Source organism: Ambystoma mexicanum, chromosome 8 (genome assembly GCF_040938575.1).
Source record: "Ambystoma mexicanum isolate Mex_15411 chromosome 8, UKY_AmexF1_1, whole genome shotgun sequence".
NCBI classification, from domain to species: domain Eukaryota; kingdom Metazoa; phylum Chordata; class Amphibia; order Caudata; family Ambystomatidae; genus Ambystoma; species Ambystoma mexicanum.
In genome coordinates, this window is record NC_090929.1 from 862,422,820 (window position 1) to 862,450,524 (window position 27,705).

The 27,705-nt window shown below is 44.3% G+C and overlaps 1 protein-coding gene across 11 annotated transcripts in view; it reads left to right on the top strand.

The window, feature by feature from the left end:
- CCSER2 (coiled-coil serine rich protein 2) overlaps positions 1-27,705 on the top strand; it is a 1,037,685-nt gene that overhangs the window by 56,445 nt on the left and 953,535 nt on the right. The window contains exon 2 of one of the 11 annotated variants that reach the window (XM_069610752.1): positions 13,990-14,021. The exons of the other annotated variants lie outside the window; for them this stretch is intronic. The gene's annotated coding sequence lies outside the window, so the exon portion shown is untranslated. The remainder of the gene's footprint in view (positions 1-13,989; positions 14,022-27,705) is intronic. 11 annotated transcript variants of the gene reach the window in all.

Below are 27,705 nucleotides of genomic sequence, written 5' to 3' on the forward strand. Positions count from 1 at the left end.
TTTCGCTTGCATATCGATTTTCATTCATCCGGCAATTACATTTGCTTCTCAGTAGCCCCAAGAGTACCCCGGTACGAGTGTTTCCTTTTGTTCACTCACTGGACCCTAGCGGCTCCTCCAGGCGTCGTCTTTCCTTGCTCCCTGATCCGCATCTACGTCTCTGTAACGCTGAAAGCCACGCTTGCACTTTGGAAACCTCTTTGTGTGTTGCCAGATGCTCACTACTCACGGATGCTGCCGGTAGCTTGCAGCTCTGGGGTCTCTTCCGTGCCCCACAGCTCCGGCTGTAGGTACCCGACCAAGGAGGTTGAACAGCTGTGACCCACCTCAGTGTTAGTCTCCTGAATGTTTGCCCCATCCTGGTCTCCAGGCAGGACCTCATCGGCAGCCTCCCTCTCGACAGGATTTCTCCTCGGAGGCCCGACGCACACAGCAGGATTTCTCTCCTGCTGGTCTCTCTCTCTCTCGGATTGTCGGCTCCACCTTTTATGCACTGGCAGCCACTTAACAGGTTGCAGGTGCGAGTCCTTAAGCCTTGCCTGACCCTACTTACTGGTGTTCTCTGGACATTCCTGACCCCCATAACAGCCTTCAGGCCTCTTCCTCGTCTCAGTACCAGAGTGGTGAAATAACATGTTGGTGTATACTGCTCCTAGTCGCCTCTTTCTTGTCCCAGTACCATAGTGTTGTGACCGAGGGGGGGAGTGACAGAATGGGATTGGCAACACCCTATAAAGGTTGGGGGGGAGGTTAAGGTTGATGATCACAAGGAAAAGGAGGATACCATGTCTCGCCTGCGGCCGTCCTCTCGCCAGTCTTCAAGGACCCTCCACCCAGGTGATCCTCCTTTGCATTCCCACCCCCAGGCTAAGGATCCAAAAGCGATGGTCTTTCCCTGGCCACCTGAGAAGAGGATCCAACGGGAATAGGTGTGAAAGTGCCCTCAGGTTTCTCATGCCTATAAGACTATTTTGCTAGAATGAGTAATATAGCACCTTTTGAAGAATTCTATAGTGCAATGTGTGTGTTTGGTGCCTCGAGCTTCAGCAAATTGCACAGAAGGAGAAACGCCCTACTCTATATTCATTGCACTTTCCTCATAACACATTGTCATATAAGGCTTACTGGACCTTTCTAATGATTGTGCACATTATAAAGGTACGCGTGCCCTGTGAAACTTGACGCAATTCTACATTCCCCATACCATTACAAAGGTGAAGATTGTGCATTAGATTTAATTGCAGTTACCTTATGTTCAAGCACACTTCCCAGTACTCTTGTCATGTTCAACTTGTCTAGCAGATTGCAGTGAGTACTGTTGGGCAGTTGTATCATTTCAGTGTGCTAGTGCACATCAAAACGGTAGTGAATGCAAGGCCTAAATTAGTTTTCAGAAATTGATTAGTGATAAGCAATTGTGTACTAATATCGTTAATATCACCAGAAGGTATTTGTACCCAAGACATGAAATGAGCAACAATACAGCAGTTTTGTGTACCACTGAAATAAGATATTAGTGAGCAGAATCAGGCCTTGGAAATTCTTTGAACTTCTGCTACACCCATTCAACTTAAGAGAAATGCACTCGACCCATAGCAACGGAGGACAACAAATTGAAAATGCGATTTCTGTAAAATGGTACATGTCATTAGAAACCCACTTTGGCACACTTCCGCCACCCGAAGGCCAGTCATGCACACTATATTCTTTATTTGACATTTACAGCAAACAAATTAAATGTAAAATAAATTTGAAACTTCTCTTGCAAATGCTACTCGCCTTTCATAAAATCCACTCGACTATAGGAGTAGGAAAAAAGATTTTGCAAGCTATTGATGAGCATCTATAGAAGTAAAAGGTTAGCTGCGTGAATGGACACAAATAAATAGATATATGATATGACATGTGTAACGCGCCTATACACAAGTGTTTCAAGGCGCAACAAGGCAAGGGTGGGGGAACTGAGGGAAGACAGACAACGAATATTACTGTGCCAGGAGACTTTGAGATCGCGCAAGTGCAGGGGAGGGTGGAAGGGGGGAAAGTGCGAGGGGAGAGATGAAGGGGGCAGTGCAGTACATTGGATAAACAGTAAAATAAATAAGACGATAAATAAAAAGTGCGGCCAGCTGGTGACAAGAGCAAGGGTAAGTGCAGACATCAGGTGTCAAGTGCTGGTCACCGAGTGCAGGAGTTGCCAGGGGGCAGTGCAGGTGTGCAACTGGCGGGGAGGGGACCTGGGCCATAGATCAGAGGGCAGCCAGGTAACCAGTGAAGTTAGTTTAAGCCAGGAGATAAGCAGGGGAGAGGAGGAGACAAAGCAGAAGCAGAGGAAGGTCTTGAGATGCTTCCGCAGCCAGAGATGGTGCTCCATAAGGTTCAGAGCGGCAGTTCCAGAGGGAGGCCCCAGCAGAAGAGATCTGCCACCAACTTGTTGCTTGGAGAAGTGATTGACCCTGAGGGAGTTGGAGGAGCGAAGAGATCGAGAAGGAAGATATTTAGGAAGATATTTAGGAAGAGAGAGTTGAAAGTATTGATGCCCCAGGCCCCAGACCGCCTTGTGGACAATGCAGAGGGTTTTGCACTTAATCCTTGCCGCCACTGGGCATCAGATTTCAGTCCTGGAGATATGATCCGTGGGCTTGAGGCCAAGGACAAGTCTTGCAGTCCTGTTTTGGATGAGTTGCAGAGGGCAGAGGGCAGAGAGTAGAGGCAGGCAGATTTAGAAAGAAGCTGTTGCCGTAGTCCAGCCTAGAGGGAACCAGAGCTCTGGAGACAGTGAGCTTCTGGGGGAAGGAGAGAAAAGGATGAATACTTCTGAGGAGGTGCAGCTGGTAGTGTGACTTCTTGGAGACGTCCGAGATGTGAGGAGAGAAGGAGAGTGTGGAGTCGATGATGACCCTGAGGTTTTTAGCCTCACAGGTGGGAGCAGTGGGAGGGCCAAGAGAGTCCGGCCAGAGAGTGATAGGAAAGGAGGGAGCAGGTGTGCCGATTAGGGAATCTCAGTCTTAGTCTTACTGGCATTAAGGCAGAGATCATTGGCGGCACACCACTCCTGGATAGCAGACAGACTGTCCGAGATGAGAGAAAAAGAGGTGGCGGCAGGGAGCCTGAAAATGAGCCGAGTCATCCGCATAGCACTGAAAGTTGGGCCAGAGAACGGCAATGCAGTGGGCAAGAAGTACCAGGTATTGGTTGAACAGCCGTGGAGGGGAGCAGGAGAGCTAGAGACGGCAGCAGGATTGGCCAGCTCCTTGCAGATTTTAGAGTTCAGCCGAGTTGGATCTCACAGAGACGTGGGCTTGGATCTGGGCTCTCTTCTTGGTGTGGACAGAGAGTCGGTATTGCTTTTGGAGCAGGAGGCAGGCCAGTTAGCCAGAGGATGATTTGCCATTTGCTCTCAGCCACCCTGTACTTGTGTTTAAGGGTGACGAGGTCTGAGTCATACCAAGAGTTGCACTTGGCTTTGGGCTTCAAGCGGATCCTCATGACGGGGGCAAGAACGAGAGTATCAGCTATAGTAGAGTGAAGCATGGAAAGGGCTGTGTCTGGGTGTGAGTCAGCCAAGAGGGAGGATTGTGGGGGAGAGAAAGTGGAGGCAAAAGCCTTAACTGACGCACGCTTCATGGGTCGGATAACCGAGAAGGTAGGTGGCAGTGCTGAAGTTGGCTTGGCCTGAGGGGTAGAGAGGATGAGCTGGGAGGAAAGGAGAAAGTGATCAATCCAGGAGAGAGGAGGGGTGGAAGGGATCAAAAGGGGAAGGTCTGAAGAGATCAGAACATCCAGAGTGTGTTGGGACGGAGGGGAGAATAGGGAGTGAGAGTCGCAGAGGTCGCGAAAGAGTCCAGAGGAAGGACAGGAAACGTCCAGTTGGATGTTCAAGTCTCCAAGAAGGAGGAGTTGAGTGGTCGAGACCAGGAGGGAAGAGGAGAGGTCCACCCACTCAGAGGAAGGAGGAGATCTGACCAGGTGGCTGATAGATGGTAGCCACAGTAAGGGAATGGCCAGGAGAGCGAGAAAGAGCCTCCAGACGAGGCATTTGAAAGAGGAGTAGGCCTGCGTCGGAATGACAGAGGCAGGAATCCACTCAGGGAACATTAGGGCTACACCCCCTCGAACGGTTGGATCTGGGCACGGAGAGGATCTTGTAGCCATCAGGGAGGAGAGTGTCAAAGCTTGTGACAGAGCTGGCCTTGAACCAGGTCTCATTGAGACCGCGAACATCAAGGTCAAGTTCCTCCAGGAGGCGGCACATGTCAGAGGAGTGTTTGACAGCTGGACGAGAGTTTAGAGTGGCAATATGGAGAAGGTTGCCGTCCGTGGAAAGTCTTCCAGGGAGGGGTACAAATCTGAGGTACGCCCTGCGGAGGTGTAGAATAAGCCCGAGAGGGGCGGGGGCAGAAGAGGTTGCAGGAGAGGGCAAGGTAGCCAAGGAGGAGACGGCAGGGGGAGGCGAGGAAGCCGTGGAAGGGGGAGAGGGGACAGCAGGAGAAGAAAGTAAAAAAATTGAGGCACAGTAAGCGTTTATCAAAGATGAGAAGGTTGGCTTGAGTGCCTTGGACCAAGACAGTACAGTTCAAGTAAAAATTTATGATGACCTTGAAGGGGGGGGTGGAGGAGGCCAAGAGGGCCTCCCACTGGGTGCCACCATTAATGGGAGAAGAAGAGAAAGTAGAGAGCACAGAGACCATATGTAAGTCCATAGGTCTGGCAAGGGAATGAATGACAAAGAGGATGTCTGCGTCAGTGATTAAAAGGCTTTGAAAACTGTTTGGCCAGCTGTCTTCTGCAGGTGGCAATATATCATTTAATCGTAAAGCAAAGCAAGCTCTGGAGGCTAACTACAGTGTTTGGTATTGCAGTAGATCTGAAGATGTACAGACTGGATGGAACTATTGTTCGCTACTTTTCATAAGCATCTAGTTCACTTTGTGTATTCATTATGTAAGAGGGAAAGAGAAGAGACTAAGCAGAGTGGATTGTGTAGCAGGCAGAGAACTGGGAAAACTAGGTTGAAAATTGTAGTTTGTGGTCCTCTCACTTTCAAGGTACCTGGCATAAAGCTACAGGGTGATGATATAGACTATCAAGGAGTATGGGTTGCACACCAGTTGCAAGATGTATGCAACCTACAGGTTACAGAACTATGCTTGCCATCAAATGCATTTGATCCTGTCCTCTACATTTTCAAAAAAGTGTTCACTTGTCAATATGATGCATCTTCCCGAACAAAATGGAATATTGTTGATGCTATGAAATTTAGGTACACTAACCTAAACTTTACTGTAAAGCATGGACATGATGCAGTGTTTTACAGCATCAATACTGTAAATATCCATTAAGTAACAAGTTACATTTTAGGAATGGAATTCCATGACTTGTCTTTTAAAAAAAATAAATATATATATATATATATAAGTTGACACATACTGTTTTTTTCTAGACAGGATATAGAAAGCTTGATACAAGTATGGTCTCGCTTATTTCTGGTTTGCAATTATTTGAAAAAGGAAATCTTGCCTAGTACTCCCACATGACTTGGGCACTTAGGAGATGATTATTGCTGCACTTTCTCTCCATGATCACTTGAAGTGAACAGAGAAAAGAGAGTGAAGAGTGCACACTCCATTGTGGAAGAAATCAAACACTTGGGAAGAAATCAAAAATTATTGCACACATGAAAAATCTGAATGGAAGATTCTGCAAATTCTCAATAATTCCACTCAAGAAGTTCTGCATAGGTAAAGTTGTCCCGGTCCTCCTCTATGGCCTCGAGGCAAAGCCCCTTCTGTGGAACTATGATTGGAGCCAAATTGAGGGCCTTTTGTGGAAATCTTCCCTCCATCTCCCATTGTGCACTCCTATCGTTAGTCTGAGATTTGAGTTGGGTCTGACCTCTTTGAGTTGCCGCGCGGAGTGGAAGCTACTGTCCCTCTATCGTAACATAACCACAACCAGTGTATCCACTCTTTTTTTTGACGTAAACCAACATCTAAAAAAGGCAAAATCAAAAAAACTTCTCGGCTTCGAAGAAAAGATTGGCTGCATTTTATACAGGCTGGAATTAACAGAAACGCTCATACAAAATCCTAAGAAAGTCAAAAAAACATTAGAAAATGAGGACTGGATTAAAACGATCGAGGGAGTCAGAAGGCTTAACCCCCCAAACCTATTCCTGAAAGCAGACAGAAAACTTGGGACCATCCCGCACTACTTGGAAAAATTCCCGGACCAAAGAATTAGAAACAACTTTCTCAGGCTCAGACTGAACATAGCCCATATGGGTGAAATACTGGACCAAAGAAACCATGGCGAGAAGGCAATAAGCCTTTGCAAGATCTGTGCCTCTCCGAATTTACAATCCCACAAACACTTGCTGATGTAGTGCGAAGGCACATGGGCGATTAGAGTATCATCACTGGGGAGATTTGTAACCAGAGAGGAGAGCCTAGTCCAGGATGAATTTTGGGATAGACTGATCTCTGGCCAAGAAGTAATGCTAACTGCTGAGATAATAATTTTGGAGAAGCAGCTTACTATCTTAAGGAACTATCAACAGACTAGCCATGTTCTTGAACCCTCCAGTCAATGGGATCAGTCTACTTAGTTAATCCCTGGTTTCTGAGCTTTTATTTTACCCTTTTATTTTACCCTTTTTTTTTTTAACCCTTTCACCTTGTTTTCTTAAATATGTAGGAAAAAATTGCTTTTTGTATGAAATCTGATCTTTTAATACTCTTCTTTTGTAAAGGTGTTCTCATAAACCAAAAACAATAATAAAAAAAAAGAATGTAGTACGAGCTGTGCTTTCATTGAAGGGGGCAACCTAAATAGCTAACTTTGCTACACAAGTGTCCATTTTATTAGCAAATCTACAGAATTGCATAGGAAATTGCTATGCGACACAACTTATTTAATGCCTTGTGGATGACATGGGGCATTTGCTTTTGTAAGACTTTCGCATGTCCAGTGTATTGCACAGACGGTGAAATGTCTGTCTATCTCTGCAATGTACTTGGGGCACAAGGTAACCAAACAGCCCCTTCTAATCATGGTTCTAGTAGCACAGCCACATTGCACTGCTGTAATACGTCGCTGGTGCACACAGAGCCACTTGCTTTCTCATTTCCCCATCGAAAATCAATCCATACATTGATTCATGCATTATAAAGAATAAACCTTTGACAAATGTTTATTTTGAGCCAAAGTTCTCTTTTCTGAGAGTCCCAATAGCACTAATAATCAACAATAAAGTAGGAATAGTTCTTTAAAGCATGTTTCCACTCTATGTTTTGGCTTGTTTACCATAAATGTAGGTTATGTTCAAAGGGTTAAAACCTCTGCACCCCTTTCATTTGACCCTTTCCTTTCCTACCCACACACATAATTGGTAAGTTACTCCAGTTTGCTATAGTATACTGGCTCTGTGCCTTTTTAAAATGTACTTCAAGCAAAAATGAGATTTTGTTTTGAAACAACAATACTGCAATCATCGTGTTTACAAAGGATGATGAGCCAGGAACAAACAGGCCCGTTCCACCGAATTTCAAGTGCTGGTGTACTTTGTCTCTTTCAATAACTTGAAAGGGATGTCCAAATATGAATATTTAGGGAGGGTGTGTGAAAAGGCCTGCAAAGTTAAAATGCTTTAAAACGTACTGCTCTGAAGAGCAGCCTTTTAGAAGCTCATTTGGGCAGCAGCACAAGCCCCATAAAACCCCTCGCGCTGCCAGGTGTTGGGGGTCAGAAATGAAATCCGGACACAAAGTTGTCACGTTTTTGGTTAAATACATTTATTAAATAAAAATGGGTTTGGAAAGTGCCTCTCTGGCCCTATTCTAAAGAGGAATAGAAATAAATAAATAAAGGAATTTAAAACCGAAAATTAAAGCTCTGTCGGAGTCGGGATGTCAATAACTGAAAAAGCTGTCCTTGCGTCCAAAACGACCCTCACACTACAAACTAAACAACGTATGAAAGGAAATGTCTCCAATATGTTGCCAAAAAGTGTTCACAACTGAAAATAAAAATAGCTCCAAAGAAAATGTTCACCAAGATTGAAACCCTTGGATCCAGAGGGTGGTCTCCTTCCCCTGGATTCGTAAAGAGGATGTCAATTGTCTTTTACTAACAGTTCCTTTGTGTCTCTCCTTGATTCACAAGGTTTCTGTTTAAGCAACAACTTCTCTAGCTTTCTTTCTTTAACACAAATTTCTCCTATGTTTAGAAAACGCTGTGTTTAGTATTTCCGGTATCTTAGCACCTTGCCTGCCAGGACTCTTCATGCATTCCCACTGCCTGGTGTACTCTCCTGCCAGGACTTCTTATGTGTTTCCATTGCCTGTTATCTTTTCCTTGCCCGGACTTCTTATGTTTCACAGTTCCTCTGTATTACCAATACTGCATATATATTCTTTTTAGCTTGGTATATATGTCTGCGGTAATGTTTGTTCAAACCTGGCCCTGCACTTTCATCTCGGGCATCCGTAGCTCATTAGGGTTTGTACTTTGTCTTTTCTGCATTCAAACAATCTTCTTGTAGTTTTAATAATGGTGTCACATTCATATTGCCGTTGGCGTGGTTGCCGGGTCGTCCCGTGGTCCCCACTGTCTTCTAGATGACTCACTGTTTCTCTCCAGGTCTGGTTTGCCCTTCTGTGGCGTTGCTCTTTCACCCGCTTTCCGCTCTGGAGTGTGCCGATGTCCTTCCAGCTTCTTTTGCGGCTCTGCGGTTAAACGCCTGCATCCCTTTAGGTTCCGGAATGTAGAACGTTGCCTCTTCGAGGCGCTGAGCACCCAGGAACTCTTTCGCCGTCCCAGCGTCTCCAGGCACTTCCTGCTCATGCACTGTTTCTCATTCTGTTTCGGTGACTTCCTCTGCTCCGCCACACCCGTACATGCCTTTCGCGTTCGTGAGCCTCTGCATAGGAACAAACGTCTTCTCCTGCACTGCCATACTAGGTAGTGCGGTTGCCATCTTTAAATGTCCAGCGCACAGGTAATTCGTAAAAAACAATTAGAATGCTTGTTGTGCTTCTAGCACTTGATACCTTTTACAAACTCCTTCATCCTTCTCATCTGAGTACTTGGGTGATTCTGGGAGTTGGAGTCCATGGGTTTCATTGGACACATGACACTTAAAAAGTTCTTCTTAGTCATTTTACATAAAGCTACCTCAGAAGTAAAGCTTTTTGTGTTGGAGCTGTTTGTGTTTAGGTCATAGGTGGGGTTTGACCAGAAAAATATGAAGAAAAGGTTTCATCCTCTACAAGGGAGAACAAGCAGCCGATTACGGTCTTGGGCATTAGGGGGCCTTCCTCATTGAAAAGGGGAGATACTGCGTCTCGTCCAATGAAGTCATGACATCTCCCCGGTAGTTGTTTCTTCCCATGTGATCCTCCTTCCTATAGCCACCCCCAGGTTCAGGACCAGGTAGCGGCTGCCATCGCCTGGACACATCGGAAGAGGTCACCACCAGGAAATCCTGATGACTCCATTGGATTCATCACACAGGGGTCTTAAAAGGAACAGGGTTGCAACACCAACATGAAAGTTCCCCAAGCTATAAGGATGCAGATTACAAAGTTAATCAGTTTATCTACCCAGTGCGCAGTTGCTGCTAAATGTGACTGCCTTACTTGTGGAGCTGAATTTCCACTTGGTGACTCATGATGAAATTCCCCAGTGTGAATTGGAGAATATTTCCATGGACTGGCTCGGGCGGTCTGCCACATAGCAAACAACCGATCTGTAGTGCAGACCTACTCACAAATGCTGCTAGCATTGATATTAAATGAGGGTAGGTCCTTCTGATTGTGGTGTGAGATTAATCCAGTTGCCGAGCACTGTTGTCTGGAAGCAAAATTTGAAGCATGGCATCCGGAAGGCTGGATGCACCTGATATCAGAGTTGCACCCTCTGCAGGCCTAAGATACTCTTGAATACCTTTTGAACAAGCACCCCATTGCTGGGCAGATAGCAAAGGCTCTTTGTTACCGCTGGCTGGTCTCCTTCTTAGAATAGCGTTCTGCCGCCACCTAGTGGATTGTACCATACATTGAATTTACAGCAGGCTCTGATGTCTGCGTCTGGAAACAATTAAGAGGGATGTTATTAGGAGCTCCATCTTGTCAACCATGAGCTAATTTGCAACAAGCACCTGTCAGTTTTGGTCCCCCATATCAAACGCTTGATGACAGCTTGGCGGGTTGGATACACGGTTCTCTAGTTGGAAAGCATATGAAAGCTAACCAACACACATAATCAGGCCACATTTGGCAGTTGTGTAAAATCACACTGGATCTGTGCAGTGGGGGGGTCCAGGGCTCAAGTGTGTGACACCTTTTACTCATTTGGGCCTTCCTTGCTTTCTCCTGCTGGTACACCATACACTGATGGCATAAATAGTCCAGGGTTCGAAATTGAGGAGAGCTGGGATCTATTTGGCTTCGGCTTGTAGCCTAAAAGAGCCTTGTTCACTTGACACCAACTGCTGCCACAAGATAATTTTGGCTGTCCCTGGCCAACTGATGCGGAACAGAAACACCTGTGTGAATTTAACTCTGTGCATTTGGGACAATCTATGAACAAACATTAGGGCCGGATGCACAATTTCAAGTTGTATGCCACAAGCCACACGCAAAAGTCACTGCCCCCCCGCTCCCCATTTGTGAAAGAAGTGGGGGTGGATGATGCATCGCGAGCCCATGTGTGCTCCAGCATTGGGATACAAATTAAAGCGCGCTTGTCCACTTTTAGTAAGTAAGAACCCTCTCACCAGCTACTGGTCAAGCTTAAGTCGCTCGCCTTCTTGCATGAATGCCAATGATAGTTCCCCACATGCACACAGCACACCATTCCTTACTTGCTAAAAGTAAACTTGCACACCCCAACGGTGTGCGCATCATTTGTCGTCTACCTCCTAATTGGCATCTAATCTCGCCTACTCCCCTTCTGCGGACATTTTTTTAAAGGAGTGTACGTTCCCTGTTATCCACTTTTTGTCCTCGCAACCCTTTCCACCAAAATAGCATTCTTGTTTCAAATCATTGACACCAGGTGTGGCATGCTTAACTTTCTGCTATTCTGATATGTCTGCAGCTACTTAGAATATTGACCACTGGAGACTTCTCCAGTCATTCTCTCCCCGGGGTGGTTTTCTTAGTGTTATCTGCTTTCCGTGCAATCCTCTGTGGTACCCTCATTTGGTCTGTTGTGAAGGATTTTTCTTCCACAACCCAAACTATTCATGGGTTTCTCTTGCACTATCCCACTTTTCATGGCTCTTGCTGCCTTTGGCTTTCATCCTGTGGATAAGACTGCTTCTCCAGTGCCATTTTTTTCTGATGGTTGTCAATTTTTAACTGGCACAGATGATTTAATTCAAAATACCTCCAAGGGTCTCTTCTTTCCTGCTTTCAGCTATATTGTATTGCAAACCACTTCCTGCTTTGACTTGTTCTACTTTCACATTCGCATGTGATTCAATATTCTGCTATATTTAAATGACTAAACAGGGTCTCCATCAAACACTGCAGTCAAATCTCTCCGACTAGATGGCAATGTTGGGTCACAAACGTCCTGCTCCTCAAAGCAGGAGCTCACCCCAGTCCAATTTTCACTCGCCATTTGCTAGTGGAAATGTTGCGCTCTGCATTAGGGGACGCATTTAAACATATAACTGGTCATATCTCCTGTGTGGAAGTTAGATTTGCTAAACACTATGTGCTAGCTCCACATTCTCCAGTGGTGGCTCCTGGTCCATATTTAATGCTGTAAACCCAGTAGCTGCTTTTAGATCCTTCTTATCCAATCTTAATTTCATGCCCTGTAGTCTGCATTCTGGAGAAACCTGTGACCTACCATTTTCTTCCATAACCGAGCCACCACTCCTTTCCTACCGCGTGCCTCCCCCATGTAGCATACGTGCAAAATATACCTTAGCACCACTAGATGCCCATTCTGGGAGCATCACAGCTTATCAGTATGAACAGAGCATGCTGCCTTGCTCAAGGCATTTTCAGTGTCTGGAGGACATTCTTGAATTTTTGTCAGTTCTTTGCGGGTTGAATAGGGTGAATTATTTGACTGCCCTTGTACCGGAGGTAACCGTTTCACTACCAGGGGAAAGGGCAGTCTTCCTTGCTGTTCTGTCTGCAAGGTCATGCCCCTGGGTGATGTTGTCTCTAGGGCCTTTGTGTGCTGCACATTTTACCATGGTTAATTTCTTTAGCCAGCATCAATGATTCAAGAACAACATTCACAGAAGTGGTATTTTTAATCTTCTCAATACCCTGTAGTCGTGCATAATGAGTCATGTCATAATGAGTCATTGTAAAGTTATTATTCCCTTTTCTAAAGTGCACCCTTTCATTAATGTAATAAGTTCAGCAACCTGGGCTATGCTTTTCCCAATATTTTTGTATTAATACTATTTGTGCGTGCCCATCTTTGTCATGAAAATGTAACACAAAAAGCTTCTGATAATCTGGCAAGGCTAGAGCTGGTACACTGGTACGAACTTGTTTTACCAAAATAAACAGTTCTTCAGCCTCCACGATCCAATTCAGTTGCATGGGTATGTGCAAGTGTTTACTTTCTTGCAAGTGACTTACCATGTTTGCATAACTCATAATCCACTGGCGGCCCCAAAAATTGATGTTACCTAAATAATTGTTTTTTTCGGATCGTTTCAGAATAGTTTCAACTCAGAATGTATTATTGTTGTTGGGGTGTTTATTGAGCATGGACCTAACTCTGCAAGCATCGGAGCATTTTACAAGTCATGGTGGGGGGGCACTTGTTAAGGGGGGGGATAGTGCGCAGTGAGTGAAGCAGAGATACAAGGGACCGGTGAGCTAACAACTGGTGGGGAGGAGGCAGTTTGGTAGCAAGGGATAAACGAGCAATTAGGAGAGAAAACTGTTAACTTTTTCCTGAAAAGTGAAGGGATCAGTCATGTGTGTTGATGGGGAGCAGGTTCCAGATTCTGGGGGTGGGTGGTGTGGCGCAAACTGAGAAGTTCTGTCTTGTGATTCTGTCCTTTCTCTACTAGTGGAGTTAGTCTGCACATGTCCTCAGTTTTTGTGGATCGTAGACATCTGGAAGATTGTACGTTTTTCAGTGAGGTAGCTTGAGGACGACTGCCTTGTAGATGATGCAGCAGGATTTGAAGGCGATACCGCTTCCAGCGGTAGCAAGTACAGTTTGATGAGGGTCATTTTGTAGGATGTTTTAATCTGGCGACTTCTTGCTCAGGAAATGTTTCACCAAGCCCAAATTAGGCGTGCAGAATTTTTACTTATTCAGTTAAGTTCTGTTTATAACCCTGGCACCCCTAAATAAACAGTATTGATTTCCAACAGACTGTCACCTTTTGGGACAAGAAATATGCATAGTTGCACAGAATATCTACATATTAATAAAATAGAAATGAGTACATCAATTTCAATACACATCTATAAAATTCCAATGTCATTGGCGACTCCCATGAAGAATGATCAATACACTAGTCCCCTCAATTTTCAATGCTAAGTTTACAGCAATGGAGACTTTTGTAACACACACACACACATCACCATATGTACATTTGATTTACCCTGAGCGCACATGCACCATGCATTGAAAAGTTTGAGGGCTTGGGATAAAGTTGTCATTTTAGAGAAAATCAAATTAAATCGTAAAATCCCTGCTTATTTAAGTCTCTCTACTTCTTTGGAATACCCATAAACACCTCCCCTCTACCCAGTAGACATGTCAGCATCTCAAACCATGTTCTAGAAAACTCAATTGAAATACCAGCTACTTGACATTCCTCCATGTAAATTGCTTGTAAAGAGAAAAATGCCAGTTAACCTGTCTGTATGCGTCTATTGCATCACCGTGCAAAAGTGTACATTTCTCATTTTCAATGGACAACTTAAACGCCGGGAAAAAGGGTAGTGGTTAATCACTTTTTTCTTTCTTTTGTCTTGAATGGTTATGCTCCAGGAACAGAAGGTGATGTGGATGCATATTTCTAGGTATGTACATAGTGAGCTATCCTTTTGGCTCAAAGAATACTACTTTTGTTCTTGATCATTACACAGGGTATACACACCATATGACCTATATACTCTAAACCTCCTGTTTATGGGTCATGGCTTGTTGTGAAGGCCATTATTTGTTGTGAGCTGTTTTTCATTTGGGTGATGCATCAAAGAAACAGGAAGGACAGAGTGCAAGACATGTTGTGTGGATGGGCCCAAAGTCATTGGACAGTTGTAACCAATGGTTTTAAATAATTTCACTAAACTCTGGGGTAACTACTTAAGGTTTTTATTTTTGTACTGCATGGTGACCCGCCTGAGGGGAAATCCCTATCTTGTCTCTCAACCAACCCATCACCTCTCTATCCCAAGACCCCTATTCCCTAAGGGTGCACTGAAATGTAACTAAGTATTAGTAACCACTATTGCCCTCGCTAACTTATTCAATTGTTGAGGGCCTACTGCCCATATCCTGATCTACCTTTCATCCTCTGGTAGTTCTAAGGATTCCCCAATTTCCTGATGCCACGTGCTGTGTTCAATAATCTTCCAGAGAGTTGCCTGTCTTCTTCCAGTCTCTGTCTCCCTTCTGTCCCTATTCTTGTCCTCCTGTCTCCTTCGATTCTCCTCCTACTCTCTGTGGCTCTCACCTTTCATTTACTACTCTCATTCGTTCCCATCTCCTACCCTCTTTACACACTAACACACTCCACCTTTCACACTGGTACCACTCTCTCACAACCTATTCTTCGTCTGCACGTGTAGCCATCAGCTCCAGTCTTAACATGCCGCTCTTATCTTCTGCATTCTTCTTGGTGTATCAATCCATCACCACGCCACCTGACCTTACCTAAACACTGTTCACTCTTGTAAGCACACACTATTTTCCTTTCCTCCCCATCCCATTGGTTCCCTGTTTCAACTCATCTCGTGGATCAATCTATTTCTAGCCTTCTCCCTGGGGGCCAGATCATCACGGTGCACATTTTCAAAACCCGTGTTAGGCCCTGACCACTTTTCATTCACTGATGTTCTTGCAGTCACAGGGGCACCATTCAAGTTGCGGTTTGCTGATTTCCTCACCTCCTCTCTGTTAGGATGCTACATTCCAGGCAGAGGATGCTACATTCCAGGCGTGGAAGTTGGAAGTTTCAGAGAATGGATGCTTCTTGTCAGGAGTTTTTTATTTTATTTTTTAAAACTTTTTTTTGCTCTTGGTTTTGTTTGCTGCTGTGTTGGATTCTGATCTCGCAGTCCTGGAATAGGTAAGACACACCTGCCAGAAAAGAGGCTGGTAGGTATCGTGTGTTAGTGGTGCTGCCATGCTCAAACAAGCCACATGAGGGGGGGTGGGGGGTAGGATCCTAACCTCGTCCTGGGGTAGGATCCGCTCTGCCGTATATCCTGGTTGGTTGCCTACCAGGTAGAGGAGTGGTCTGTCACTCTGTCGCACTGTTTTTATACCATTTTTCTTTTTTTTAAACCTTGTTTTTTTTAAGTTTCAACCACAGAAATGTCTTGGGATGTATGTGATTCGCAGTGCATTTTGTTTTATTGCTGCTGCAAGTTTTTAACTGAGGATTAATGGTTGCCTCAATGTTTTTAATGAACTCGGAACTCTTGTACTGATCGAGTAATTCGGATTCCTGTTCTCTCACACACGCTGTCGTCCATGCCAAGAGCCCAAGCATTGGGCACACTTTGTATTTACAAATGCTGCTTAACCAAAAATACGGGGCCTATAATCGGATGTGGCACATTTATCTTTCTCGAATTTTGAAATTAAATTGACATGGAACGTAGAAATTATTTCAGATTTGTTGACACAGAGCTGATGCACACCACCATGCTACTGCATGCTTGGCATCGAAGTGCATTAGTATAATGATTAATGAGCACTACTAATATCGCTGTCTTAGTCTGTCGTTTTCTTCAGAGGCCAAACCGCCTAGTGTGTGCGGCCGATTTTGTAGCATAGTGCTTTACTGCCTCAGGAGGACTTGCGCATGAAGCTTGGATTGCTTACCTTGGGTACTTGGCCCTAAAACAGAAATCCGAATACTAGTGTTCATTCCCAAAACCGGGGACAAATGGAAAGCTCCTACTAATTCCAGCCGTTGCGTGGAGGATGACCAGAAGAATAGCATGCTAACTATAGCACTGAACGAACGACACAAACCTCGGACTCTAATGCAACTTTACCTGTGCCCATGAAAATAGCAAACACTAGTTTGTGCCATATGCAGATGGGAATTCAAATAATTGCACACTAAATTTGTATTGTAAATTTAGGAGTTACACTGCCTTGTTTTGTTGCTCTGCCTGCTGGGAACTTCTCCAGTTACCACCCACTTGTCTGTCTTATATTCGCCTCCCTGTCTGCCAACATCAAAGGGCAATTGTAGCTTAGATGACTGTTCACTCCAAACAGTTCTGGCTCAATTTCTGGTAGCAAAACTACCGTAATGAGTATAATTGACCTAATTAATATACAGCACTTCATGCAAAGCTATGTAAGGAAAATAAGATAGAACGCTTGGGCCTGGCACAGCCACTTGGATCACCCATGATACATTCCCTCTAGTTCTTTTTGTTTACTTAATTTACATTGTTGTGTTTAGCTAAGGTTCCACTTTCACGAATTTACAGTTTCCTTTAAAACAAGACAAGGTTAATAACTAGAGCCCCATAGTCCTCAGTTTTCTTACTTTCAGGCCACCAGTTGTCTTTAAATTCTGTAGTTGGTTTTAATATTTACCAAGTTGAAATGTTTCTATAACTACATTTGGGCAATGTCTGACGCCCCCACTGTGCACAGTTTGCTTGGAGTATCTAAAACTTTACAAACTAAAACATCAGTGTACTTGTAAATTATTAAATATTACTAGGTTATTTTCCTCATCAGGATGACCAGTTGTAAGGGATTTGAAATGTATTCCTTGGTGTGTGACCTTTGTTACTGGATCTTAGTACAGCATGGTTTTTGCCGTTTGCATGACCTCCTGCAAGTACAAATCTGAGGATCCGTAGTGGGAACAGAGATTGGAGTTCTCTGTTCGAGGCTGGTCGTTCTTTGTTTAATCAATGCAGTGTGGTATGCATTCTTGTTTTCTGGGTGATTATAAATTGGAGCTAGTCACCTACAGGTGTCTCAGTTTACGGTGAGGTTGTGAGGGTTGGCGGATAAGTTAGGAGTTTATTAGTTTGGCGGTTGTTTGTAGATGGGGCTCAATGGAGAGCGCTATTGTAGAATTGGATAGTTGCCAGGGGAGCGAGAGTGATCTGTTGGCAACAGAATACACCAGGGCACAAATGTCAAGTTAAAATCTACTAGCTAGTCATAAAGTCACCCGCACCCTGAATTCTCCACATATACCCAGCAGTCAATTTCTTACTTCACAATTTTCACTCGCCAACGGCAAATGTACATTTTGAGGCATGGATAGAAATGCAAATCTGATATAATGCAGCAATGGTGTGGTCACATGGGATAGGTATCATTATGGTGTATGTTGTGCATGTTTATCACAAAGATCCTTGCAGATCTTGATGGAGCTTAGCGCAAAAGGGAACACTACAGAATATCTAAAAGTGTATCTTAAATCCTATTACGTTGTGTTTACTGATAGTCTTTGGAGTGCCCTTGGATGGGTGGATCTTTTTTCTGCTTTTCATCTGTTATGCTTCTTGTAACGGGCTTTCAAAATTTAGCCCAGGTTCTCGTTAGTTTAAGTATTGCCTTTCCAGAGTGGGCTATGATCTCTTCTTTAGGTTGCATGAGCGCTTAGTCTTTCCCTGTTCTTGTTAATAGCTAGTTTGAGTGCTGGCAAGGGGGTGGTTTTAGGTAATCATGTTCTAATGGGCAGGGATCACCACAGTTTATACCGGATGACCGCAGATGAGGGGCCTTGTTGATGTTCTCTGTTGTATGATGGTTCCAGGATTAAGGCAGCCATTGCAGATGGAAGTTCTCCTTTTGTTGAAAGTGCTTGTTTTTTTTCGGTGGAATTCGGCCATGTGCTTTGGCTAGTGTGTTGGGCCATTTACAGTGCCTTGAAATGGATTACTGCATCTGATGAGTAGATTGCACACTTTGTGAAGTGCTGGCGCTGTGTACTCCTTCTGATCCGGTTGTGATGGCTGTATTGTACTCGTAGCTGCCTCCAGGAGATATTCTTGAAGTCCTGGGTAAATGTCTGCATAGTTCAACCTTAAGAGAACCGGGAGCTGCTTTGAGAGCCAACACCCAGGACTCCAGATACCCATTTGATGATGAAGTATTTTGATGCACGTTTTTGGAGATTGAGATTTAAAGCGTTTCTTGGGGATTAAAAAAAATGTAGTTCTCATAGGCAAGTAAAAATTAAATTTGTCAGATAGTCCATCTTTGCTGTAGGCAGCACTATGTTGGTGCTCTTTTCTTTGGATGGGACTGCTTTTGCTACTGGTCTGAAGACCTAGCCAGAACAGTGCAGGTGGGCTTATGACCACAAATTATGGGTCTGACAACATGACTAGGAAAGAAACCGATAAACAAAATCAGTGAGTTGAAATAACAGCATCTGTCAAACAGGCACTGGTTACCAAAGTATACCCCTTTCATACCAATTGGTCTGTTCTAGTAGGTAACAACTGGAAATGTTCAGCCACACTTTATTTATATATGGTCACTTCTCAATCCTCTGGTACTTGGTGCCAATGAAGAGTACCCCTGCATATTGCGTCAGGTGTCTTGATTCTATTAAAGACACGGAGGCAAGCATTATTTTTTCAACCTCTTTACTAATCTTCAGTAGCAAATACACTGAACATGACTTCCACTACTCATTTTCTTATTTTTTCTTTTTCCTTCATTAATAATAAAATAATAATAATTTAGCATTTATATAGCGCTATGAACCCTCAGGCATCTGAGCGCTGCTTATTATTACCCACGGTGTGTGGTGCTCATTTATCGACCTCGGAAGGATGAAAGGCTGCGTTTGGCCCTGCCGGGATTCGAACCTGCATCAGCAGGCTCTGCACAGATGTCAAAGCGAGCGCTCTACTTGCTGTGCTATCAGACCGGCATAAAACTACATTTCTTCATCTTCCTGCTTCTTTTACTCCATGTTACTTCCTGCACTTGTCCATAGGTCACTTCCTGCCCCTTGATCCACATCTTCTTTGTATGCTTTGAACTGATACTCAACTGCAACTCCAACAAAATGAAAAGATCCCAAACAGTCCCTGGGAACTTTACAGTCCAACGTGGTAAACCTTCAAAATGAGTCACCCCTTCGCCTGATCTCTCATGCTGTAGCAGCACCATATTCCTCGCTTAGCCAATCTTCGGTCATCCCCTGTAAACCAGAAAAGATATTAGGGTGGAGATATGCACTGCTCTCTCAAATAAGAACACTGTTTCCTCAATCTGTACCACAGTGTAGCCGCTGGGTGGAAAAGTAATGGTTGCATGTGTCTTTAATAGAATCAAGACTCCCTGCGCAGTATGCAGGGGTAATCTTCATTCTGTGTCGAGACTGAATGCAAGCATTATGCTTGTTAAAATCTCTCAATTACTGCCCCCGCCATTGACAGAATCGGCTGAAGGTAAAACGTTTTAAATGAGCTTTCACTCGCCCAGTCTGCTGCTTGCAAAATATACTGCAATGCTACGCCTATCGCAAATGCCTTGGATGCCATTGGGCCTCTCACTGAATGCCCCCCAAAACTACTTAAGGACAATCCCTGCTAAATGCCTGATCTTGCAAACCCACCTGGCAATGGTGGCTGTAGCTACTGCTTTGTAGGGTTTCATATGCGCAATTAGAAGCTGAGACTCCCCTGCTGACCGCAGTTCTGCTGTCTTGACCTCGTATTCCCTTATGCACGCTGCTATGCACAACTCTGGTTGCCTATGAGATAAGGATAAGATATCGCCGAAGAATTGGTCTTCGACCTCGTAGAAAGTGTGAAGGTAACTTTGTATGGGCCGAACGTTTTCCTAGCCACGTCTAGCGCATTCACGTCCGAGATTCTTCTGCAAGACACTAGGCATAACCTGGCCAGCTTTCCTGATAATTGCGCCAGACCGGTGTCTATTCGATGGCCAATTCGTTTGAAAACGCAAAGGTATGGTCACGTCCCATAGTCGAGTATATCTCAGTGCCGGAATACTTCTCCTTCTGCACCTCAACGCACCGTTGTAGCTCCTTCATGTAGAGGGTGCCCACGAATCTGCGATGAGTTTAGCAGGCTGCTCCGAAATGCCTACCATTGACCAACGTTCCCTGATACCCTGCATGCCATCAGGGGGAAGCTTTCCCTTCACTTTTAGTGGATGAAACCACCCAGTTTGGTCTGTGAGCAGGTGTTTTCCTGATGTGAGAATCAACAGGAAATCTAAAAGTTCCATCAGAGTCAGAAACCACACTTGTGACCTCCACATGGGACCCACCAGGATTATTGTTGCTTTCTCCCTGTGGATCTTGGCTAATACTGCCGCTCATCATGAATTGAGGAAACGCGTAGTGTAGGTTCTCGCTCCAGTCTTGCAGAAAAGCACCTGACCATTGGGCGGTTCGATCCAGTCTACAGCTGAAATATCGCTTCTTTTGTGGGTTCAGCCGGGAAGTGAAAAAGTACGGGTCCACGGACCCCCTTAGTTGATCCAGCTGTAGGAACCCTTCCGGGTTTAGTTTCCAGTCGCTGGAGTCCATCGGGTGATAGTTCCAGTCTGCCACTCCATTGAGTGTCCCTGATAGATACTCTGCTGTCACTGAAGTCCCTGTCTGCAGGCCCTAATGCCAGAAGTCCTTTGCTAGCTCTGTTAGGAGCTTGGATTTCGTCTCCATATTTGACTGCTGAAATGTTGTCAATTTTTAGCAGGATACAGAAGTTTACTTTGCCCTTTGTGAACGCCTTGATTGCAAATGACCCAGCTAGTATTTCTAGACGGTTTATATGAAGCTGTAACTCTTCCGAGCTCCATTTGCCCCGTGTCATCTAGTGTCCCGCAGCCTGCTCCCCGACCTACTCTGCTAGCGTTTGATTCTATTACTAATTCTGGTTGGTCTCCGAAGATGGCCTGGCCGTTCATGCATCCATATTCTGTAACCACCATTTCAGCTCTGTGTTGACTCGTGATCTAGGGCTACCATCTGGCGATACTTCAGACCCTGCTGCAGGTGCCTGATCTTCAACCTCTAGAGGGCTCTGTAATGCAGGGGCCATGGGAATATGGCCTGAATGGAGGACGCCAAAAGTCCCACTATCCTCGCTAGCACTCTGAGTGATAGTTTGCTTGTCTAGAGATGCTTTGATCTCTCTTGATATCCCGGATCTTTCTCGCCGGTAACTATATCGTTGCCTTCCTTGTATCTACTATGAAACCTAGGAAATCCATCCAGTGTCCTCATCGGTGTCATATCAGACTTCTCTTGGCTAATCAAGAATCCTAGAGACGTTAGGAGCTCTTTCACCCATGACATCTGATATTTTTGTGTCTGTCTGCTAACGGTAGTATGTGTCATCTAAGTAAATAATCATGCAGATCCCTTTCTCTCTGATCTCTGCTGCTATTGCTTTCATGATCTTGGTGAATGCCCATGGTGCTGATGCTAGCCTGAAAGGCATTGCCTTGAACTGCCAGAATCGCCCTGCTCAGCTGAATGATAGAAACAGGCGATATTTTGCTTGCACCGGAACTGTGAAGTAGGTGTCTTAAGTCTATTCTTGTTAACCAGTCTCTCTCTCTTAAAATGGCTCTGAGCTGGTGAGTACCTTCTTGGAATGTCTGTGCCTCACCCAGTCATTCAGTTCCTTCCGATGTATTACTGGTCTCACATTCTCTTTCCGGTGCACTAGGAACATGTTGCTCACAAACCTTGGTGCTTGTGCGCATAGTTCAATAGCTCCTTTTATTTGGAGTTGTTTTAACCCGCCGTGGAGGCTTTCTTGCTCTGCTCGCACAATGTAAATGGGTTGTGGGACCTGCCCTTGCCTGGGATCCTGTACAAACTCTAGCTGCAACCATCGCAGTACCCAAGCATTGATGTAAAGCGCGCTCCTGTTCTCCCCCTAATGGTGGATAAATAAAGGGTTTCACCTGAGTTGGAGCTTTGTGCTCTTCTTGTTCCTCTGCGCCCCTTTGAAATTCTCCCTCTGGTGGGGGAAAAAGGAGTCTGGTTGTCTATTCTCCCAGTAATGGGCTTTGTTGTTCTTGCGTCTCCTTGATGACTGAAAGTGACTGGCTGCTAGATTACCCCCCACACCTCCTATATCGGCTGGTCCCGGCAAAAACTCTGCTCGGAAAATCTTTCCTAATGTAGGCTTGAGCCTTCTCCAGAGAGTTGTAGGTCCCTACAAACCTCCCCATTCCTTTATCGAAGGTCTCTTCGAAGAGGATGCCTTGCGCTGCTTCGTATGTGGCTACGCCACCAAGCTTATTGTCTATCTTTAAGAGAAGCCGCCTTCTTCCCTCTGATATTGTGCTATTAGCATTACATAGTAGGCAAATCGCTCTCTGTGCCCAATTTGCTAACGTGTCCGCTAGTTCCATTATTTTTGCTAACGGGGCCGTAAGGTCCAATACCTTTTTCTTGGCAACTCCTCCAAGATCTATCTATACCTTTGCTCCAGTCTTTGGCTGTTTTTAGTTGCAAAAGCTGGCATCTTTGGATCTAGTTCGGGCACCTCTGCCACTTTTCCCGACAGTTCAGTGCGTGGACACTGCCTTAATGCGTTGTCTTGTTTCTTTATCTAGCACCTTCCTAATTCTTTGTGTCATATTTCAACACCCTGGTGATGGCTGCCAGCCCTAGGACTTGGGGTTTCTGATGTCGTCCATGTCCGCTATCTCCCAGTCTTCTCTTTTTTGGGACTTTTTTACCACTAGTGGGTCCCACCCACTCCTGTTCAGGCTTGCTCTCTTCTCCATGGGAAGAGGTTGTGGTCTCGGGTGACTCTTCTCTTGAGTCCATGTCTTCCTCGTCCATATTTATTTTCTTCACAAGGCATGGCACTGCTGATTTATGCAGGAAAGCGCTTCTCAACTTTCCAAAAGCGTCAGGCTTTCTGATGCGCCCCGTATTTACAACCCGGGGGAGTCATTGAGGTTTTCCTCTTGCGTGTTTGTTACTCCCCTGTGGGCTTTCTTCAGCCCTAGCGGGTGTGCTCTCTTCCTTTTTCTCAGTACTTTTGTGTCTCTGGCCTAGTAGAGATTCTAAAGTAGCCAGTCTATCTTGTAAGGGTCTCACCCCTTGTGCCACAGCATCTACTAATGAGCTCCTCAGCACGTCTTTAAAGCTGAGCTCTAGGTCCTGCGCTTACCCTTTCTTGCTCCATTCATATTCTTAATGAATGGGTGCTCTGTCCCAATGCCTGAACCAGCAGGCTGAATTGCACGTCCACTGCTCTAGTGGGATTCATGCTAGTTATATCCTTTCGTATTAAAGGCTTTTTTAAAAATTATTATTTTTTATTTTTGTGGCTTGCACCTTGTTTCTCCTTGTGCAGGTGTCAGGTCGTTATTATATTGCCTTGTAGCCTCGTGACCAGCTGGAGCGTCCTGGGCTTTCTTTGCTGTACGCACATAGCGTTTCACCTGCACTTTCTCAACGCTCTCGTATGCAGTAAGTGAGCCGCTTGCTTGTTAACGGCTATGTTGTTTCTTGCTCGTTCACCGCCATGGCCAGGTCTGTTGTGAGGACCGTGCCAGCGATACTCTGATCCGCGTAGCGTACATGACGTGCCGACTCCCTGGCTCCTCCCCTGCAAAGGAGGGGGCCGCTGCACTCCCCTGGAGCTTCTTGATTGAACCCTGTATGGCTTCCTAAATCCGCGGTCAAAGCAGGACCCCGGGCAAGCCGGATATGTGTCACTTGCCGCAGGATAAATCATTTACTTGCCTGGATGCGTGCTGCTGCAGTACGTTTTCACATGTTTATAAAGCAAACGCTGCACGCTCTGGTATAGAGCTGCTACCATCAATATGAATTATGTAGCAGATATTACTGTAAATACAAAATTCTTGGCGATTTAAATCCCGTGTTTGCTATAGCTATATTGCTCAACAGTAAGGTTGTACTCCTTGCTCAAGAGCAGAAAACGAAGTCGTGGAACAAGGGGCAGGAAGTGACCTATTGATAAGTGCAGGAAGTAACATGGAGTGCAGGAAGTAACATGGATTACAAGAAGGAGCAAGATGAAAGCGAAATGTAGTTTGATGAAGGAAAAAGAGAAGAGTGGTGGAAGTCATTTTCAGTTTATTTGTTGAACCTGCTAAAGAGTAGTAATTAAAGAAGTTGAAGCATAGTGCTTGCCTTTGGTCTTGACATAGAATCAAAAAGAAAAGTACTAGCATGTTACTTACTGTTTCTTAGTTAAAAAGCAAATGTGAGTTTGTTTATGCTATCCTTGGATGGTTGCTTTATGAAGGGGGAGGGGGCTAATATGTATATTTGCGGTTTGGTAGTTATCCCTTTCTGTATAGTTGGTGTCCAAGCGATCACGATCAGAACGGTCTACTATGGGTGATTAGTGATTAATGTCATGTAGTTTATCCTATTTTCTAGAACAGAGAAGTCACAATAAAATCCCTAGATCTACTCCAATGGAATGGTAAATTCATTCTTGTAGTTTATCATGCTTTTTCTTCAAATGCTGACCTGGGCAAGAACTGTCCTCTGAAAAATAAGTGAATGATGAACCCAAGTTGACTTTTCCGGTCCTCCATATGGGTTCCAACCCATTCTGGACAAATGTGCAATGCCATGGACCTCTTTTCAGAATTCCAGACCTAACAGAGGTCTGTGTTGTGAAGTGGGGCATTCACCATCCAGGCATCACGCACACTGCTCACCCTGTTATTTTATAATAATATGCATTTATCTTTGCCCTAAGCTAATCCCTTTTTGCGATCAAAACCCAGTTCTTTTAGTAATGTTCAAAAAGGGGTTGCATTTGTCATTTTCATAGAGTATATCAAAATGGAAATGTGTTTGTGGGTTTTTCTGTCCGACATTACAAGAAAAGACTGGGTCCATGTAGAGTGCATGTTTTAGCCGCATGGCCTTCACTGATGAACTCAGGTGGAATAAGATTAAAACGCAGGACCATTCAGCGAAGTAAGAAAAGCTGTTTCAATATGGTTTTATTCTCTTAGCTAAATTCTATGTAAAGGCTGACCGCACTAAGCTAAGGCTAGTTACACACTGAGTCATAATGTCCAGCCCTTGCATTCTTAAGTTGTGCAAATAGTCTATGAACTGGTGGATGAAGTATGCAATTTAGCCATAAGCAAATTAAAGACTCTTGACATAGCAAGAACATCTGTTGGAAAAAGACAATTCGTCCTACCCTCTTCAGATAAAGATCGGGGGAATTCTTGTGCAGGTAGTTCAAACATTGGCGTTCTCTTTTGCAAATGAATAACAAATTATCTATGTTGATGTAGGCTCAGTTTGTATATAAAGCGATATGGTGAACCATTTAGGCACTTCACTTCTCCACTCTCCATGAAATACTGGTCGAATCTGAAGTCTGCTTGAGTGTATTATAATTGTGTATATGTGTGGATTAAATCTTACCTTGCAATCTTGAAACTCTCTCAGATGCACTATTTTGTTTGAATTTTAGCGCTTACTGACTATCCTGCTTTATCTGAATGGGCATTAGAACACATCTAGAAGACACTTAAACTAAAATGTGCCATATATAATGGGCATATGTTTATAGTTTGCCACATATGTGGAAGTTATATTTCCTGTTAACATATTTTTCTACCAGCATGATGATCCCAGATGATGATACTGGATTTCTGTGTTCTTGTGGCTACGAGTTCAATGGGAGATCGCCTTTTCAGTTCTATGGGCCCGGCACTGTTTGATGCTTGCAGTGGGGCAGTTCCTCTTCACGTACAATGGTGACTGTGGACACAATATTTACAGGAGACTGGAAATCAAACTGTCATAGCCCCTTCTGTCCACAACGGATATCAGCCATATCAGCCAGGGGCAATCCTGGGTCACAAAGCGGTACAAGGGAAGTGGTCCTTAGTGGAATACCAGCAGTAAACTAATTGAAGCGAGATGTCCACCATTCATCAAGCTCTACAGTTTCTACAAGGATTTGGAGCAGAAATCAATCCTTGTCCTGACTGACAATATGGTGGCCAAGTGCTACATAACCGGCTGGGGGTTCGGGGTGTTAGGCAGGATAATGGTGGATCTGGTGCACAAGCTTTGCTCGTGGGTAGAATTACATCACCAGCACCTGTAGAAATATGTATGAATTTATTCATTTCGCTGGGGCGGCACACCTGATTTCATCCCGCCAATATACATTCCCATCCCCCAATTCTAGGTAAGAAAAACAGTGTATTCAAAACTCCAAATTTAAAGAACTAAGTCAACTTCAAACCAAGGTGGTCTCCAGCTTTATACCAAGGACATCAGTAACATGTCATAGGTATTAAAACCATTGGGTCAATGGCACAAGATTTTGCCTGCCTACATGAAACCCACTAATACAATTCTCGCATGCATTCATTTCCATAATATATTCTACTCTAAAATATATTGGGCAATTTAAATGCACTCCTATGATTTTTTAACTAACCGTTTACTTCAATTATTACATTGCCCTTTTTTTGCCAGTGTATGCATATTCATATAGAACCATTTCAAACCTCCTCATTGTCTGCAGTATCAAAACAAGTATGTTATTGGGGAGAAAAATTACTTTTATAAACCTAGATTCATTATACTTAATTCCTCTGTATGAGTGTGGGGTAGTGAATGTATTGGTTATGTGCAAGTCATTTAAATATAGAGAAGAGCCAATTGCAGCTGAGGTTTGGATTAGGAAAATAAAACTCTCACGATTGTGCACTCTTCTCCAAACACGTGTGTGCAGTCTTCTTTAGAACATGTATGTGCACCTGTCAATGAACGTGTGTGCGCGGCTTTCAATCTACATATCGGTGTGAAGTTTCTATCTATTCCTGTTGGCCTTCAGCTCCACTATCGGGTACCATATTAAGCACCCTGTCACATTACACATGGGTCTACCAGATGCCTTTTTGGGATAAAGGAGAGCATGGGTTTTTACACTGTACAGGACATTCTGTAAATAGAAATTATTATCTGTGATTATTTCTGTTATATCATTTATGCAAGAGTAACAATTTCAAGTTGCAAGCGACTCGCTAGGCATAAAAAGTCACTTGCCTCCTAATGTTCCACATGGACACTGCAAACCATTTCTTTTTTTTTTAATATAACATTTTATTGTTTTTTTTTTTTTTTAACACAAAGAAAACATAGCCCCGAACAACGGGGTAACCAATACTTCCCTTTCCCGCCCATTCGTAGTTCCACAACTTGTTCAACATACAGAGGAGCTTGGTACAACCGGACATTCAACCACATTAATATTGCGCAAAGTGGTTCCCTTACGAGTCCTTGGGTTTTAGCACAGTCTGTCCATACAGGTTACTGTTCAGTGTGAATCTTCCCATTTTTGCCATATTTTCTGAGCTTTCTTAGGACATCCCCGGGCTGTATACACTCTTTTTTTCCATTTCAATACAAATGTCCACATCTGTTAACCATTGCTCATAAATCGGTGCTGTTGCAGAGCCCCAGAGTTGCGCTATATTCCTTTTCAGTATTGCAGAGGTGGTAGATAAAAACGC